This window comes from Carassius gibelio, chromosome A22, assembly GCF_023724105.1.
Source record: "Carassius gibelio isolate Cgi1373 ecotype wild population from Czech Republic chromosome A22, carGib1.2-hapl.c, whole genome shotgun sequence".
Lineage (NCBI taxonomy): Eukaryota > Metazoa > Chordata > Actinopteri > Cypriniformes > Cyprinidae > Carassius > Carassius gibelio.
In genome coordinates, this window is record NC_068392.1 from 24,083,072 (window position 1) to 24,095,506 (window position 12,435).

Consider the following 12,435-nt stretch of genomic DNA (forward strand, 5'->3'; position numbering starts at 1 on the left):
GTCCAAGATACTAGAAAAGGTGGTATCCTCACAATTATATTCCTTCTTAGAGAAAAATTATATATGTGAGGATTTCCAGTCAGGATTTAGGCCGTATCATAGTACTGAGACTGCTCTCCTTATTGTTACAAATGATCTGCTCTTATCATCTGATCGTGGGTGTATCTCTCTATTAGTTTTATTGGATCTTAGTGCTGCATTTGACACAATTGACCACAGCATTCTTTTGAATAGACTTGAACACTTTGTTGGCATCAGTGGAAGTGCATTAGCATGGTTTAAATTGTACTTATATGACCGCCATTAGTTCGTAGCAGTGAACGAAGATGTATCATATCGATCACAAGTGCAGTATGGAGTACCTCAAAGCTCAGTACTAGGGCCGCTACTCTTCACGCTTTACATGTTACCCTTGGGAGATATCATCAGGAAACATGGTGTTAGCTTTCCCTGTTATGCAGATGATACTCAGCTCTATATTTCTTCGCGGCCCAGTGAAACACACCAATTTGAAAAACGAATGGAATGCATAGTCGATATAAAAAACTGGACGACGAGTAATTTCTTACTGCTAAATTCAGAAAAAACAGAGGTGTTAATTATAGGACCTAAAAACTCGGCTTGTAATAACCTAGAACACTGTCTAAGACTTGATGGTTGCTCTGTCAATTCTTCGTCATCAGTTAGGAACCTAGGTGTGCTATTTGATCGCAATCTTTCCTTAGAAAGCCACGTTTCTAGCTTTTGTAAAACTGCATTTTTCCATCTCAAAAATATAACTATATTACAGCCTATGCTCTCAATGTCTAATGCAGAAATGTTAATCCATGCATTTATGACCTCAAGGTTAGATTATTGTAATGCTTTATTGGGTGATTGTTCTGCACGCTTAGTAAACAAACTACAGCTAGTCCAAAATGCAGCAGCAAGAGTTCTTACTAGAACCAGGAAGTATGACCATATTAGCCCGGTCCTGTCATCGCTGCACTGGCTCCCTATAAAACATCATATAGATTTTAAAATATTGCTTATTACTTATAAAGCTTTGAATGATTGAGCACCTCAGTATTTGAATGAGCTCCTTTTACATTATACTCCTCTACGTCCGCTACGTTCTCAAAACTCAGGCAATTTGATAATACCTAGAATATCAAAATCAACTGCGGGCAGCAGATCCTTTTCCTATTTGGCGCCTAAACTCTGGAATAACCTAACATTGTTCGGGAGGCTCTTGCAGTTTAAATCTAGATTAAAGACCCATCTCTTTAACCTGGCTTACACATAACATACTAATATGCTTTTAATATCCAAATCCGTTAAAGGATTTTTACGCTGCATTAATTAGGTAAACCGGAACCGGAAACACTTCCCATAACACCCTATGTACTTGCTACATCATTAGAAGAATGGCATCTATGCTAATATTTGTCTGTTTCTCTCTTATTCCGAGGTCACCGTAGCCACCAGATCCAGTCTGTATCCAGATCAGAGGGTCACTGCAGTCACCCGGATCCAGTACGTATCCAGACCAGATGGTGGATCAGCACCTAGAAAGGACCTCTACTGCCCTGAAAGACAGCGGAGACCAGGACAACTAGAGCCCCAGATACAGATCCCCTGTAAAGACCTTGTCTCAGAGGAGCACCAGGACAAGACCACAGGAAACAGATGATTCTTCTGCACAATCTTTGCTGCAGCCTGGAATTGAACTACTGGTTTCGTCTGGTCAGAGGAGAACTGGCCCCCAACTGAGCCTGGTTTCTCCCAAGGTTTTTTTCTCCATTCTGTCACCGATGGAGTTTCGGTTCCTTGCCGCTGTCGCCTCTGGCTTGCTTAGTTGGGGTCACTTCATTTAAACAGCGATATCGTTGACTTGATTGCAAATAAATGCACAGACACTATTTAAACTGAACATAGATGTCATCACTGAATTCCATGATGAACTGCCTTTAACTATCATTTTGCATTATTGACACACTGTTTTCCTAATGAATGTTGTTCAGAGCTTTGACGCAATGTATTTTGTTTAAAGCGCTATATAAATAAAGGTGACTTGACTTGACTTGACTTGACATTACATTCTTATTTGTATATTTGCTTTATCAATATCATTGATTGGATGAAAACAGAACACATCTGTTCTAATTAATGGCTTGCTTTGCTGTTTGCATTAGTTGGGCATATATAAGACACTAACTGTAACCTTTAGTTAGTCTGAATAAACTTTTTCGACCATAACTGAATAAAATTGGTCTTTTCACTTCAATTAAGATGTTTTCCATCACTGTTTGACATTTACATTTTCCATCAAATGCTGTTTCAAAGTATATTCAAATATTCAGTGTTGTCAGCACTGCCCTGACGATTTTATCAGTTAGCATATATAGTGTATATAGCATATATAGTGTGCTCTCTCTTTCTGTGTGTGTGTGTGTGAGGTGTGGAAACCATAGTATGAGCGGAATAATTGACTCAGATTCATTGAATTATTAGAAAAATATTGCACACCCGAGGTGTAAAGGCCACTCTACTTTGCCACATCGGGTGTGAGCCTTTCAAAATAATGTAAATTGTTTGGTATGCTCACACTATTAAATAAATGAAATTGGCTCTGAGCAGGAATTTAAAAAATGCTCCTTGAATTTTTCCTTTTCATTAGTATAGATTAAATGAATAATTGATGACTATTCCAGTAAAAAAAAAAAAAAAAAAAGTCTTGGACTAAAGATTTTCAGGAGATAATTCAGTACAATGTGTACAAGGCATTATGAACTAACAACATGACTAAAGAAAGAATTTTGTACAGTAAACATGAAACATGTTTTATTTATCTGATCAAAAGTACAGTATATTGTGCTTTTTTTGTGAATTGTTGGCCTTCTGAAAAGTATGTTCTTTAACTGTACTCAATACTTGGTATGGGCTCCTTTTGCTTAGTGCTTCTGGTGAAAAGAAGCTAAAACAAGCCCACATATGCAATACAGCTTCTCTCTCAGTGAGCATTAAATTTACATCCTTTCTCTGTGTCCAGTGTACTTTCTGTTCTGGTATGCAGTCCTATTTATAAGTGTCATAAGCTTGCAGTAATTAGATAATTATTCTATAGGCTAAACGATATGTGTCAGTCATTTCTATGAATTCTGATCAACTGTTCATTGTGCAATAACAGAATCCCAATTACCTTCTTTATTTTGTTGCAGTTTTGCATGTGACTAATCCAGGAAGCCTTGCTGCAAGAGAGTTAACTGTTTTTGTTTTCCTTTGTCCTACAGCTCTTGTTCTTACAAACCACCTTTTCTCTAGTGTTACCTTCACCTAGTGAATCCATTTGCAAGAAAACCAACAGCTCTTTTAAGAGTTTCTTCTATACTACTTGTGACTCACCCCCACTCCTCTCTCTCTTAAAATTTCACTGTCCTATGGTTCTTTATTTTTCTTTCACCTAACTATCTTTCACCTTACTCTCTTTCAGCCTGCCTATTTGTTTTTCCTGACTTTCCCTTTAGCCTCCCTATACCTCGTCCACAATCCTTCTTTTTGTCTATCCACTTTTTTTTTCTTCCTTTGCAATATAGGATTGTTGAAATGTCTGCTCAGCAAAACAGAGGGAAAGCAGAGGATGCTATTTTCCTCACAGACATGCTTCTTTCTCAAAAAAAAGGTGAGTATATTTATTGAGACAGTGATCTTGCAGTTTTGGTGGTACTATTAAATAGTGGGAATTAGAGCACATAATTTCAGTGTTATCATACAATGCTCTCTTTCTGTCATGCAAGGCAAAGGAAGCCAAGGGCAAAGCAACATCCGCCTGTAATAAATGTAATGTCCGATGGGTGGAGAAAGATGCTGAAGGACGCCCACTGCTTAAAAGAAGCAGAAGTGGAGAGACACGAAAACGAGCTTCAGCTACAGGTGGAGCATGTCTTCTGAAATTATTTGTGATTACCCCTACCACCCAATCTTTCTTAACAGAGTGTAACTGCGCCTATTGTATATAGATTTAAGCTTTTTTAACTCAAAAGGATGTTCTTTTTAATAAGTTTGTCATTTAAATACTACATGTTAAACTGTAACAACAGAAACACACTATGGTAGATCTTTTACTTATGTTATTGTCTTTATCTATTTTCAAATGTGTATTTGTTATCACACTAAGACTGGAAACACATCCTAAGATGTTAACTTCAGCACAACTACTGTACAACTACTGTAATGCTTAGCAAATCCAAAGGTATCAAATTTTAGTGAAGCAATCAGTGTCCCCACATGAAAAAAATACCACTACTATAGTAAAGTTTATTATACTGTATATATTATAGTATTCACAACACTTTTGCTACAGCTTACTGTAGTATTATCTATAGTGAACTGATAAACTGTAATACATTTTACTTCAGTAAACTGTAGTGTATTCTAGTATAATATAAACCTAGTACAGTATTTAGTTTTTATTACTATAGTTGTTATATTACCACAGCAAATATAGAATTACCACACCAAATTAATTCAAGTACTTTAATAATATATTATGGTTCAAAAACTTTAGTATGGTTCCAAAATTATTATTTACTATAAATGAATATAGTATAGTAGTATTTACTATAACTTAATAAGTTTTTTTTTCATGTGGGGTATGTTCATACAAAATTTGATGCAAGGATTTTGTTCCCCATTGTTCTCATGTTCTTCTATTAAGTGGATTGAAGAATAACCTCCGTTTCACTTTATTGATCCATTAAACATGCAGTAAGAATACTCCAGTACTGTAAATTTTCTCTCACTTTTGTGTTAGTAAATTAAATGCTGCAAACATTTGCAGATTATGAGGGGGAAAACCTTAAGAGAACAATGAAATTGTTAGAAATGCTAAATAGTCACGTGTATTATAGACTTAAGTCACTATACAAACACTGTATTACTGGGTTTCTCATCTCTAGTCCTTTAGCTCCAAACATGATCAAACACACCTGAATAAGATAAACAAGGTTTTCAGGATTAGTAGAGAGGTAAATGCAGGTGAATTTGATCAAGGTTGGAGCTAAACTTGGAGCCAGAGTTGAGATCCCCTGCTGCATTATGTTAATAAGACAAAAAAAAAAGAGTTATCTCTTTAATTTCTAGTAGTTGTCAGTGAGGATGTTACTACTTTTGAGTCAGCTACGGAGGTTCCCACAGTTACCCAATCAAACGGCTCTGAATATTTATTTGGTAAGATGTCATCTTACTTTAATTAAGCAACTTAGCAATAAGCCTGAAAGGAATTATTATTAATTATTATTATTTTTGTTGTTGTTGTTCTTGTTGTTTCTGTTTTACATAGAGTGAGATGCATCAATTGCAGGACATTCTGACCTCAGCAAATGTTCAAGGCACAAACAAGAGTCCATCAACATCCAAATCTTGGTCCTTGCGCCAATCTGTAGCCCAAGAGGAGTGGCAGAAAGCAAGGTCCCATCACTTTAACTGCTTGCTGTCCTGCAGTTTGGTTCCAGAACAGTGCCATCATTCGCTGCAAAGACTGCATGCCAGAAGAGTGGCTGTGTATGGATTGTGACATACACATACACAAAAAACTCACCCTTCATAACAGGGAGTCCTGCATTGAGGGAATTTACAAGCCCATTGATCCAACAGTGCTGTGTAAAAAAAGATGGGTAATATACACTGGTCAATCAAGGTTAGTTGCTTAGTTGGGGTCACTTCATCTACAGCGATATCATTGACTTGATTGAAAATTAAAACAGACACTATTTCAACTGAACAGAGATTACATAACTGAATTCAATGATGAACTGCCTTTAACTATCATTTTGCATTATTGACACACTGTTTTCCAAATGAATGTTGTTCAGTGCTTTGGCGCAATGTATTTTGTTTAAAGCACTATATAAATAAAGGTGATTGATTGATTGATAGTGTTCTGAATATTTTTGGTGAAGTGGTGAATTTTTTTTTTTTAACTTTTATTTAAAATACAATCATAATTGGACATTTTTATGCTTTCTCGCTAATTATGGATCTGTGCGTTTATTGCCTACAGTGAGACCTGTCCAATTATGTACTTGTGACCCTGTAAACACCACTGAATCAGCTGGCAGAGCAATCATTTTGGTTTGCATAAATGGTAATTCTTAATTAAAGTATAACCAAATATTGTGCTGTATTTTAATTTTAGGCCGGTATGATTTGCATTTGCCAAATTTGTTGTGCAAAGTATGTCTGGCACAGTGGTCACCTGACATGAGAGACCTAATAAGAAGTGGGTATTGGCCAGCATCTGTGAATGCTGACACGCTGCCTTCAAAGACATTTGAAGAAATGAAAACTATTGCACCCAGTTTATCAAGACAAGGTTTTTTGCAGATGTTGGAGAGGAGGACTTGTCACTTTGGAAGGGTAAGGATCAAAGTTGTCCTTAAGTATAGATGGAATAATATTAATGTAGCTATTTCATTTTTTTTCTTCACTAATCAAACATACAGGATGGGAAAATACATGGAGATGCATTCCAAAAAATCTTTATGGAATACACATTCTGCCAGCACCAGTGTGAGAAAATGACGAGTGTAGAGCACTTCACCTGCCCGGCATGTTCACCCAACACCCTTGCTCTTTGTGCAGATGGCAACAGAAAACTATACCGATTTCGTCAGTCAAAAGGGTTAGTTGTTTTACACTTGTATTTTACTTTAAACTGTAAAATTAACAGAAATATAATGTCTGACACTCATAATCTTTTTCTTAATCTATTAAGGTCAGAAGAACCACATTTTGATGGTACCTTCATTGCAAAGGACACTGATGTACACCATTGTGTTGATGAGATCAGGAGTAAAATGAAAAGTGTCAGTAAAATATATAATGTCTGATTTTTATAAAAGTGTGATTGTTGCTTTATTAAATAGTTAATGTATCCCTCAAGACCACTTAGTGTAAGCTTGTAGAATACAGACTAGTATCTAAGTTTGTTACGAACATTACAGGCAATATGTTGCGGTCTTCCAACCAATCTTGTGTTGAGGTTTCGAAATTAGATACATGGTATATATGGTGGCACCCAAAGCCATTAGTTTAGTAACTTGGTCATTCATTTTATAATAGCAGGTCTATGTAATAGATAATGACTGTGCATGCAGTTTGTTACCCTGCCTTTCATCTAGCTTGTGTAGCTGGAGTAGACAAAGGGGAGGATGCTCTGACAAAACCTTTATTAGTAGTCTGAAAGTAAATCTTCAATGTCTCAAAGGATTACAGTGATGGTTTGAATTTGTGTGATGTAACCTGTAATCCTGATACAGGAAATAACTAGTTAGAAAAAAAAAATCACAACTTTTAATTTTAACCAGAATTATTTTGTCATGCAGACTGCTGGCAGAGGGATTTGTGGAGCCAGTCAGTGGTCTGCTGCACGTGAAACTGCCAGAAGAGCAAGCAAACTGGATGAAGAGGGTCTGGAGGTGGTTGTCTGCAGACATGGACTAATACTCAAGGCTCTTAACATGTACAGAGGGGAAATATTCGCCTATCCACTGTACCTGCAGAAGGCGCTCCAAGCAGCCACAAATGGACAGTTCCATTGCACGGATATTGCATGCAAGTATTGGCCCTACCTAGAGAAGCTGGCAGTCTCCATGTTGGAACTCAGACCTTTACTGCAGATGAGACCATTCCTTTCTGTCATGCATGCCAAGGCTCATTCAACCAAGTGTGAGGTACTTCATATTCTTAATCATACCATTTATTACTGGTATAATACACTATATGATTAAATATAAGTGTCACACTGATTTATTAGATAATCTGGAGTGGCAAGAATCAGGAAGGTGCATCAAGGTATGATGCTATGCCTTAAGTTATGAATATAAAGCTTTTCATATTTTTTTCAGTTTTTAAGATTGCAAAGTTAAAAACCTGGTTCATCTTTTATTTTTTACACCAGACTTTTAAAAAGGCTGAGGCTGAGTCTCAGAGACTTGAGGATTTGAGAAGTGAACTAGGGTGTCCTCAGAACACTGTGCTTCAGTGGGTACATGATGTCAGACAGTGGGCTACTGATGGTACAGTATTTTATGGACAGTCATCTAAGTAGTTTACTATTGCAGTGTGGTCATCATGTGTATAACTGAGAATCTTTGCCATGCATGAGAATTAAGTAAGGACTTGTCATCCTGTTTTGCTTGCTATAAACTTTTGGGCTTGTGAACTCCACTGAGACTGTAAACACTGATTTGGAGTTCTAAATTATCTTAAAATTGGTATTGAAACTCTTTTAAGGTAGAGGCTAAAATACATCATAATCATTTACTTGTATTATTGTTTCTTTAAGATTCGGTAGGTACCAGATGTGATGAACAACATAACCTTCAGAAATCAATTGAACAAATGTTTCTTGGAGTTCATCAAAAAAAAAAAAAGCCAGCCTTTATAATCAGACTGGTATGTTGACAACTCATCTAATATATTTGTTATTTTTATGACTTGCAGATGCATCATCTGCATTTTTGTGGAATTAACAAATTTTCCTTAATTTTAAGGTGTCTTCCTCTTAATTTTCCAGATATTAAGCCAATTATGCATTTTAAGTTATTCAGTTTTTTGTTTACATTTAGATATATTAATTCCTAAGTTAGTTCTAAGTATTACTGTTTCATATTAATTTCTGATATCTGCATAAACATGCTTGTACATAGTGTTTTTTTGTGTTTCGTAATTTTTATAGACAGCAACAAAATTCGACATTTGCGTCAAAGGAAATTGTGGGAAGAGAAGAGAAAACTTTTGCAAGCAATCAAGCTCTACAGTGAGCAGATGCCAGATGAGGAGCGCATCGCTGAGGAGAAGGTAGTCAGCGGACTCTCTTTGGGGTGGGGGGTGGGGGGGGCAGACAGTCTAATATGGCCATGGGAAGTGCACAGCAGTGGTATGTAACCATTTGTCTCTAAGGCTATTTGTGTGTGTGTGTGTGTGTGCACGATTAAGCAAACTAATATGCTGTATTTGTATATACTACTGTAAACATATGTCACACAATTTATCAGAATAATTTTTCTTTTTTTTCTACAGTTTTTGTACAGCGATGTTTTGAGAGAAAATATTCATATTGTCCTATATCTGTTGATGTTTGGGTCTGCACTTTCAAATAATCAAATTATAAAAAAATTAATTGTCTATTTTAATTTTGCAATTTATCTTGCTGACTGCTACACTAAGGATTTACTCACTTATTCTTTATTAGGACAAGTCATTTTGACCACAAGGTCTTCATCAGGCCTACATCACTTGTGAGATGACTGAGGTATTTAAAGCTCTTAATCAGCTGAGTAGTTCTTGAAATAAAGAACAAGGGAGACAATCTTTAGTGTGTTGGTGTCTTTCTAATGTTTTATACCTTAATAAGCCAACTTTTTTAATTTTTGCACCCGGCACCAGGTTTTGGGAGGTACATACACTACTTTTGTTTTGCCTGCTGTTTAGAATGTGCAGGTCAAATTTGTATTGTAGAGATTTTATTTATGTGATTTCAGAATCCAGCAACATCCTTACCAAGAAGAAGAGTTTGATGCGTACATGTCAAAAGTGTGTCTTGAAGAGGAAAGAATGATTGTGATGAGGGAGATGCGACAGCACTGCACCTACCTCAGAAAGCTGACTGGGAACATCAGGACAATGACATCAGAAATGTCTTCTGGCAGAAACAGTGGTAAGAAATTAACTTTTGTTGTACCTTCTTCCTGTGTGAAGGTTTTGGGGATACTGGGTTCGTACCCAACCACTGTTATATATCCTTTTTATGAACGTAATAATTTGATTAATGTGTATTTTTTTATTTACATTTTTCTAGGACAGAATTTGACAAAAAGAGAAAAAAAGGTGGCCAAAAAAGTAAAAAAATAAAAATAATAATAAATTAAAAAAAAAAAAACGGTAAATGGCTGGGCCTAGAGACCTGGAATTGTTTTTTATAATTAGGGGTACAAAAGTCTCTATAAAGCACATGTTAGTTTCAGGATTTTTATTAGTTTATCAAATTACTTTCCTTTGTTCTTTAGTGATTAAAAAGTCATGGATCAACTGAATGATCTTATAATAGCAAATACGACAATAAAACCACACTCACTTCGAGATCCATTGTGTATCCATTTTTTATACTGTGGATTCCTTGTGGCTGGATCTTAAAATGGTCTGTAGTTCTTCAGTAAATTCAGCTGATCAATAGTTCAACAATACTGACTCAATGGAAGTACTGACATGCCTTGCTTTAATTTTTTCTTCTAGGTAGTATACCGTAAGTGAAGAAGGTCATCGCGGACTACTGTGTCTTCTTCAGAAAAGGCTTGCAGATGTGGAGGACGAGTTCCCAGTCATATGCTCAAGTTACAGCCAGGCTTTAGGACCAAATGCGGCTTCTCTGCTGGAGGATGGGCCTGAAGAGATTCTGGAGGACCATGAAGAATTTGATTATGAGAGTTCAGATGACAGTGAATTTGAAGCAATGGAAATTAGTGGTTCTTAACTGGTGGGATGTGTTGAAGAATGTGTGTCAGTTGTGAGTGGATTGCAGGTGTGTTTCAAGAAAAACAACAAACTTTATTTTGAAGTGTACTGGATGTCTGATACAGTGCTTTTATATTTTTTAATGTGATTTTCCAAAACTCAGCTTACAAACAGCAGGTTGGTTAAGTTCCCCTCCAGCTCCAGTGTTTCACAGACTATTTCTACATGCAACTGTGGTGCTACAGGTTGTGAATTACACCAGCCATCTTGTCAACATTATCACCTTTAAAACCGTTCATAATCTATTCTCCCTACATTACATACGTTAAGAATCTATGTTACATATTACGATTTCACTAATTTAATGCTTTCAGATTGTTTTATACTGTACACGCCTGTATAATGTTATTCACAGGTATTTTGGTCACTTTAGGAGTGAGCCATTTACTGTATACTACATTAAATATTTTTTGTAGTGTTTCCTGTTATTATTTCTGTTACCATGCTAACAAAAGAAAAAATTTAGCCATGCCTTGTACTTCAGGTAACTATAAAACAGAAAAAAAAAAAAAACATGAAATTACTGTATACAAATAAATGTATTCACACAAAATAATATTTGTACATGTTAATTGTCAAGTAGGTATACAGTTATGTGTTGTATTAATTAGTAAATTATAGCCATAAATAAGACAAGCTCTTCATTATCCTGCTGTAACTTTACTTTGGATACAATAACTAATACTAGACAACTGCTATTGTAAATATAAGCTGACAATCATAGGCTGCTGTTATGTCTACAATTTTATGTATGTATGAATGGCCTTGTCATCTTTGTTTTAATGCTTGTCAGTTTTTTACTTTGAAAAGTGATGTATAATTAAAGTTTTTTTTCCATCATTTTTTTGTGTTTTCTTTATTAAAAACCTATAAGTTATCATTTTTAACCGAGAGAAAATAATATAACTAGTTAACTGGAGACTCTAAAATTGGCCAAGGTGTGAATGGTAGTTTTTAACACCTTTACTTTAGCAACGAACATGAACCTTGCAAAGAACGGGAGTTATATATATATATATATATATATATATATATATATATATATAAATCCTAAAACAATTTTGTGCTTGTTTTTAATTTTTAATTTATTTATTTTTTAGCAAAGGACGTTATAATCTATAGTTCTTTTTGAAACCGTACTTGCTTACAACCCTAGTTTGCAAACCGGAAGAACTACATAATTAACGTGCAGTCTATCACTTTGTAATCCGCTACAACAGGGAATTGTAGTTTTTTTTTTTCTTTCTCATAACTGAATGTCTGGAACATAAAACTTAAAGTGCATTCAGGGGTATGGGCAGATGAGGAACACATTAGGCTGTTCAGAATTTGAAATTGTGAATGATAACTAGATGAAATTAAATTTTGGCCATTTTTTGTGATGGCCCTTATTTGTGATCACACCAAAAGGTAGCCCTCATAATGCAATAGTTCAAGTGCTTTGTATGACAGTTGGTCTCATCATTGTGCTCCCTTCAGTTGCCTAATTATAAGGCTCACAACATGCATCAATGTCAAAGTTCAGAGGTCAATATTTCAAAGTAGGAGCAATGTACAGCCTTCGGCCTTGGCATGCTGACCAAGACCTTTCCAATGATGTATTTGGTTTAGTCCTATGTCAGGGTATTGCACTGACACTGTTTGTCTTGTGTTTTGTTTCTTGTGTCTATGCCTTGTGTCAGCACATGGCTTTGTTGATTGTTTTCTTGGCCATGTGTTTCCTTAGCCCCTCCTCCTTGTTTCCTCTTTACCACACCCTCTTGTTTGTCTAATTGTGCTCAGCTGTCCCTCAAGTTTTTTCCTCCCCATTTATAGTGCCCCTTGCCCTATTGTCTTTGCCGGTTCGTGGTCATTCTCACGCCTTGTCTTTGTCTCTGTCTG

General features: G+C 35.9%; 3 long non-coding RNA genes across 3 annotated transcripts; all 3 read left to right on the forward strand.

Moving 5' to 3' along the window:
• Positions 1 to 2,677: 2,677 nt before the first annotated feature.
• On the forward strand, positions 2,678 to 5,208 carry LOC127943437 (uncharacterized). The gene is made up of 3 exons (XR_008149651.1): positions 2,678 to 3,661; positions 3,777 to 3,912; positions 5,122 to 5,208. It is a non-coding gene; the product is annotated as an uncharacterized LOC127943437 (long non-coding RNA).
• Positions 5,209 to 6,024: 816 nt separating this feature from the next.
• On the forward strand, positions 6,025 to 8,866 carry LOC127943433 (uncharacterized). The gene is made up of 7 exons (XR_008149646.1): positions 6,025 to 6,396; positions 6,483 to 6,661; positions 6,755 to 6,845; positions 7,365 to 7,833; positions 7,940 to 8,057; positions 8,327 to 8,436; positions 8,720 to 8,866. It is a non-coding gene; the product is annotated as an uncharacterized LOC127943433 (long non-coding RNA).
• A 668-nt stretch (positions 8,867 to 9,534) lies between these two features.
• On the forward strand, positions 9,535 to 10,973 carry LOC127943432 (uncharacterized). Its single transcript, XR_008149645.1, has 2 exons — positions 9,535 to 9,700; positions 10,276 to 10,973. It is a non-coding gene; the product is annotated as an uncharacterized LOC127943432 (long non-coding RNA).
• Positions 10,974 to 12,435: the final 1,462 nt, after the last annotated feature.